At 37.3% G+C, this 6851-nt stretch overlaps 1 long non-coding RNA gene across 1 annotated transcript; it reads right to left on the reverse strand.

Annotated features, from left to right (window-relative positions):
- Positions 1-2537: 2537 nt before the first annotated feature.
- On the reverse strand, positions 2538-6579 carry LOC107991093 (uncharacterized). The gene is made up of 6 exons (XR_007824000.1): positions 6430-6579; positions 5714-5779; positions 5549-5620; positions 4752-4795; positions 4496-4605; positions 2538-2643 (listed from the first exon to the last, which is right to left on the reverse strand). It is a non-coding gene; the product is annotated as an uncharacterized LOC107991093 (long non-coding RNA).
- Between the last annotated feature and the right edge of the window lie 272 nt (positions 6580-6851).

Consider the following 6851-nt stretch of genomic DNA (forward strand, 5'->3'; position numbering starts at 1 on the left):
AATGATGGCCATTGAATCTCACTAAGCCCTGTTATACTTAGCGGCACACGTATGAGGGACGTCCAACCATCCATCCCTCGCCTTCTAAAATAGCGAACAATATACACAAGTTAGCAAACAATATCACCTTTTTTGGTCTCTATGAGCTCTGTAAACCTCTAAAGTTAGATCGAGGGAGAAAAAGAAAAATATTTCCTCACATTTATACAATGCAACAAGCCCATCAATGTGGAATTTCAACTTCTATAAACCACAACCATTAAGTTATAGTTTCTATAATCCACTCCAATCCTTACAAACCAAGTGATGCATAAATCCATTCCTAAAATGAAGTTTTGAACTCACAAGAATTTTCAAACACAGAGCAAATACAACTTATAACATGAGTAAAAGATTTAGTAGAAGTAAAATACCACTAGTTTTGTAACAACCCAACTCCTTATATTGAATCGAAGTCATTACTAAATGTAGAACAAGTGGTTTAAGTCATAAAATTTAGTAAAGACGAATAAAATTTGAGAAATTTATTTATCAAAATCCAATCAAGTAATATGCGAAAATAAAATTTCATTCTAAAGTCCTACTCGAGCCCTATCTACTTTTAAAAAAAAATAGTAAATAGTGAAGAAGACTAAAACTCAGGTACTAACGTCAAAAACAAGAATAAGCGGAAGCAGAAATCCCTATGGCTCGCCAAGGTCACTTCTGGTCGCTCACCAGCTTGCCTTTGCCCTTGCCTCGGCCTCTACTTGAAAAACATGACATGAAGAGAGTGAGTATAAAATACTCAGTAAGGGACCCACTACTAGTCCCACTAGGTGCCTGTTAGCTTCCTATCAGAGTCCTGTAACTGGTACCCAATCTCTGGCACGTTCCCGAACACGTGCAACATGCGCTCCCGTAGGAACGTAAATCTGGTCTTCGGTGTCCCAGAGGACACCTAGGAGAATCGGGATGCGAGGACCCCGTCGAGTCACTCGAGTCATATCTATATCCATGCTAGACTGGTGTCCCGTCGGACCACACAGTCCTAAATAGGTGGTGATCCCGAAGGACACCCATGCAGGTACGACTCTAATAGGCTAAGCTAACAGGTACCCTAACCATAGCATACATACACATAGTACCATCATATAATCGTAACAGATTAATCATCATTTCACTCTCCATCTCAACAACTGTCGTACAGTCATAACAGTTCTCGTCCTCACAATATCATGCCATAAGGTAACCATATCATCAATCGCATCATGCTATCATCAATTTCATGCATCATACAGTCTAGTCCTCAACATGCACAACTGAAGGTGTACGTGATCTCATAATTCTAAACATGGAGTTAGTAGTAGAAATCTCTTACCTGGAGATTTACTTGGCGAGTCCTAACCGCAAGACAAGTGTGCTTTCCAAGCAACGAGGTCCTAACTGTTTAATGCGCCAAAAATTCATAATTAAGTCACCAACGACTAACGGCTCAAAACTCAGTTGAAATGACTTACCCTAGAAAGAGGTTGCAATGCTTGAGCCCCTACCGAAGAAACCCCACGCTGCAGCAATTACTTGGTCCAAGACGTCCCTTAAGGAAGATAATTTAATTTAATTCCAAATTAAATTATTTAGTATCCAAAAACATTGAGTCTTACTGGGTAATGCCAAAATAATTAATTAATTTACCAAAAATTGGATGGAAGGAGCCAAACTAGGCTTGACGGCTCAACTGTAAAAGAAAAGGGACCGGCTCGCGGCGCTGACAGGCGCGGCTCGTGGCGTGGGATGGGCGCGCGCGGACTCGGCTTACGGCTCGAAGCGGGCGTGCGCGGGCGTGGAGTGGTTTCGAGTTCGGACGAGCGGCGCGGGTCGGTTTCGAGTTCGGGCGTCGGCCGAAACGCGGGTTTGGCTTCGGGCGCCGAAGCTGCGCGCGTACGGCTCGAAGTGTGGACGTCGGCGAGGCGGACGCGGCTTCGACTACTCAGCGTTGGATCGAAGCGACGCGACGCGGCTCGGCTGCTCTGCCTCGGATCGAAGCGGGGCGACGAAGCTTTGGCTGCTTTGCTTCGGATCGAAGCGGCGCGACGAGCTTCGACTGGTAGACACTGGCGCAGCGTGCGTAGCTGTCACTTGGCGTGCGGCGGCTTGACTCGGTCTAAATCTCCGACGCGGCTGGGAGGATGGGCGTCGGCTCGGTGGCGTGCGGTGGTCGATCAGCGGCGGCGGCTATGGTGAGAAAAAAATTGGGGCTAGGGTTTTCTTGGGAAGGTGATGAATTACACGCCTCCCAATGCCCCTTTTTAAAAGAAACAATAATAATAAAAAAAACAATTATTACTTTCTTTTCTTCTTTTTTTTTTCTACTTTAATCCAATAACAACCATCCTCTCTCTCTCTTCATTAAACCCAACAATTGACCCTTTCCAAGGCATTAATTAATTTTGTTACCTTCACAATTAATTATTTTATTTTATCCTTAAACTTCAATAATTAAAATAATCAACCAAAGTAACTCTTTAACCTTAATTAAGTATAAGGTCAAAAATAATCCCATTCCATAACAATTTTGAATTTACAAGATTACTCTTGAGATGAACAAATAAAACTCCAATCTGTTGGGGCGTTACAAGTTTGTTGCCTTTCCAGACAGCACACCTGAAGAACAAACAAAAACAAAAAAACCTATTCCATAAAGCCTTTGAAAGACTGCACACCTTAAAATCAAGTATGTCATGATAGAAGAAAGCAAGTATATCGTGAAAATCAAAAGAAGTACTAGTCTCCTCCCGAAAGGATCCAAGCACTCCAAAGCCACATGTAATTCAAAAGAATGTAGTTAACTACCTTAGTTTTCAGGCTACCAGCACAAATTATGTGAACCACTGACTGCTAATTATGTGAACCATATTCAGTTATTGAGGAAAGGGAACTAACTTTTCCAGCGGCTTGATAACATTTTTTTAACATGGGAAACCATGTTTTCATGACGAATTACAACATACATTAGCACAAAATTGAAACTCAACCAACTTTAGTTACACATTTTTATCCTTTTTTGAATAGGAAAAACTAGTCATTAATATAGTGCAATGTTTGACCCAAGTAATGATTCTCCCACTCCTCTGTTTGAGAAAAACAAAGAAGATTTCAATAAGTAAATTACAAGGGAAAATTGATTATAAAGCCATGTATAACAAGCAACTAGGATCTGAGTGCTTATTTGTTCACTTTGAGTATGTGTATATTTGTACATAAACCTTTCTGCCCCCATCTTCCCAAGGAAATTTGAAAGAAAGCATTTGGCAGGAAAAACAAGGAGAAATATACTTGTACATGTACTCCTTTGTATGTTCCACTCACTTTGTATGTTTTATTGTTTCTTTTCAGTTATAAACCTCAAAGTAGTGTAAAGCCATATTTTTTATTCAGTCAAAATATGTATCACGCCATCTCCATCAAGCAAAGACCTTGAATCACATATTTTCTTCCCTCCCTCTCCCTCTTTTACATGAAAATGCTAGGTGAATAACCCTTGTCATCCCTTCGTAATTATAGTTGCCCTTGCTTCAATTTTGTTTGCGACTACACTAAATCAAGCAGAATTTTACTTACTCCCAGTACTACCCATTCCATATACCTCGGCAATATAGCTTTTTATGACGACCCCTCTTTATTGCCACAATGTTATTATATTTTAATGAGAATTCATCCTATGGATGGATAATCAAAATCTGGCTGACTATTTGCTTTGTTAGGAAATCCATAATTTCACTATTCACTTCCTCAATCTATTTAGTAAATCACCAAAATTCAACTAAATTTCTTGAAGGTTCCACCCTCCTGGTTAGAAAATGGAGAACTTGGTTCTGATTTACATCTCAAGACATATATGACCCTCCACCTCCTAACTTATTAGCTTTTGAACGAACTTCTACTAGGGTAATTAAAAAAAATCCATTGATTATCCAACATGTATAAAGTGGGAAGAATCTGAATCAAAAGACAGGTGATATATATTTCTCCACACACCTAGAAACTGAAACTGGAATATTTTACCACCTCTTCAACAAAAAGGGAAGCACTTTTCAGAGTTTCTTTTTTCAAAATATTATCTTTCTAGCTATGTTGTGGTGCAAATGTACACCTTTCTCTATTCAAACTCTTTCTTTTTTCTTTTGTAAATTTTATTACATCAATGAAATTTATTCCTTATTAAAAAGAAAATAATAATAAAAAAAAAACTATTACTTTCATTCTCAGGCAAGAATAACTTCCCTTTTTTTTTCTTTAGGGCTCAGAACTCATTTGCTCCTACATTATATACTTAACTTGTACCACAAATGTGAAAGAATGTACAAGGACAGAAAAAATCGAGCTTTCAACAAAAGAATGTACAAGAGAAATGAAAGAATGTGAATAATTTGCAACTAAAGAAAGAACTCGTAAATCAAAGTATGATAAAGGAAAACAACGAATCAGCTAAGGAAAATGTGGAAAATGAAGGTACCAGTAACAAAGTAGGCATCCTCATAATCTGATTTTAGGATATCTACAACAACCTCATCAACTCCTGGAACTACAAACTCCTCTTCTTGATTGTCCCCAATTCCATCAACTCTGCAGCATAGACATGAACCAAACAGAATCGAATTCATATCTCTCGCTTGCATATTCAAATTAAACAAACATCTGAAGAAATTAGAACAAACAATTCTTTTCCTCATAACACGAAGCGAACGTGTGGATATCAAAAACAAAATTACCTCTTACTGATTGGAAAAGAGAAAAGCCTAAGAAGCTTCTCATCCTGTCGATAGTAGAACGATGCCATTAGAGGGATATGGAAGATAAATCAAGAATAGGAACTAAAGAAATATTTTGGTTTAAAAACATCACAAGGGACTTACAGCCCAATTAGGCAATAATGCATATATAATCATCATATATAATCAAAACACTGCAATTGTAATACGAACCCTTCAACCAACCTACAATAGCTAAGACAATAATGCAATTCACTTTCTCAATGTGCATAAATAGGGGCAAATAGATGTAAAACAAGAGTTGTCCTATTGAGGCATCTTCTTGATTTGTTCTACACAATCGAATTACAAAAGAATTACAAAATATACTATGTGTGAACTCTAAGATATTTGAGAGATGGAATTTTCTCACTCCATAGGTTGAGACACTAATAATCACTCAAATATTCGACCTATGTTGAACATCCGTAATAAAGTCACAGTAGTGCTCATAATTCACCATGTTTCATTTGAAGAAACAAAATTAATTGCACATAATCATTGCCCATGAAACCATTTTTCATGATTCTTATCTATGAAAGTCACCATCGCATTAAACGAAAGAAACTTGTTGCCAGGTAAGCCAATTGCCGAAAATTTAATTTCATTCAGGTTCATTCCATAAAATCTTTAAAATGACAGTTTTATAAGCATAGACTTTCAATAACGAATCGAAAAAATGAACAATGAGACAACCATGAATGAAGTTTGTTCTTTCGAATTTAAAAAACAAAAGTGAGAAGAATGGAAGACGTTACATGTTTCTTTGTCTGTTTCTTTGTTCGCCATTAATGTCACTGCACAATTTTGTTACTGCTTGAGAATCTTGGCTGCAATTTTTAAAAGTGTTTGTTTAAAACCTAACAACTAAACTCTAGAAAATGCTTAAAGGCCCTACACATCATCAAAGTTTAAAATCTCACCGTTAACTTTTCATTCTCGCATCCTCCCATAGCCATGAAATCTCCCTTGGCCTTGATTTCCTGATTCTAATGAACAAAAATCAATTAAAAATCAACCAAATGCTTCATTGAGGCATTTCATCAAACACATTGTAAGCTACCAAAATTGTTCATCACATAGCCAACAATATATTTCACAAAACCATCAATATACCTTTAAAGAATCACAAAATAGTTAAAATATGTTTTTGAGTTATGGTACCCTTAAAGAATCAAACACATTGTAAGCCGCATATTTGTACCTTTGTCCCATTGATGAACATATGTGATAGATTTTCTGTATATAGAAATACATGTGATAGATTTTCTAGCCAATTTTTCAGCTCCTTTGTCTCTCTTTTCCAACAAAAACTAAACCCTAATTAAGAATTTTATCGAAAACATCAATGAATCTAATAATAATGGTAGTAATGATAAGAACAATGGAGTCAAGAATTTGAGTATGCCAAGGAGGAGAAAGCCACTAGTTGAAAGTCTGGAGGATGATGATCAAGATCATAAAATCAAATTGATGATAGAGAAAGGGTGAGGTAAAAAAGACAAGAAATTGGTGCTCTTTATATGTCTCTAAGAACCCTACTTCCTCTTGAACTTATCAAGTTAATTTATGGGATTGTGCACAGGGGAAGAGATAAACAGAGGGAGAAGAAACGAAAAAAGAAAGATTAAGAACTCACCAGCAACGATATGAGTCTCTATTGCTATGGGTCTCCTTGCCGTGGGTCTCTGTCGTCGAGAAGAAAGGACGTGGAGATGAGAAGAATGGGGTTAAGGTTGGGGTTTTTGTCGTGGGTTGTTCGTCGTTCGTGAGGGGAGGGATTTTGAAGAAGGAAAAGGGAGTGTGCGTGAAGAAGGAAATTGAGGGATTTTAAAGAAGAAAAGTGAGTGATTTTATCTTTTCTTTATATTTTATTTTAATAAAAAATTATTTAATTAGTTTTTTTCATGGCCTTACATATTATGACAGGAAATAACTGTCATGTATTTGGGCATTCCAAAATTACCGTCTTTTCCCACCAAAATTCGCTTTTTGACATTTGATGAAAGCTATTTGTTCCATCCTTTCAATTTGAGATAAAACAAACTGTCATAATAGGGG

The sequence above is a fragment of the Cucumis melo genome, chromosome 10 (assembly GCF_025177605.1).
Source record: "Cucumis melo cultivar AY chromosome 10, USDA_Cmelo_AY_1.0, whole genome shotgun sequence".
Lineage (NCBI taxonomy): Eukaryota > Viridiplantae > Streptophyta > Magnoliopsida > Cucurbitales > Cucurbitaceae > Cucumis > Cucumis melo.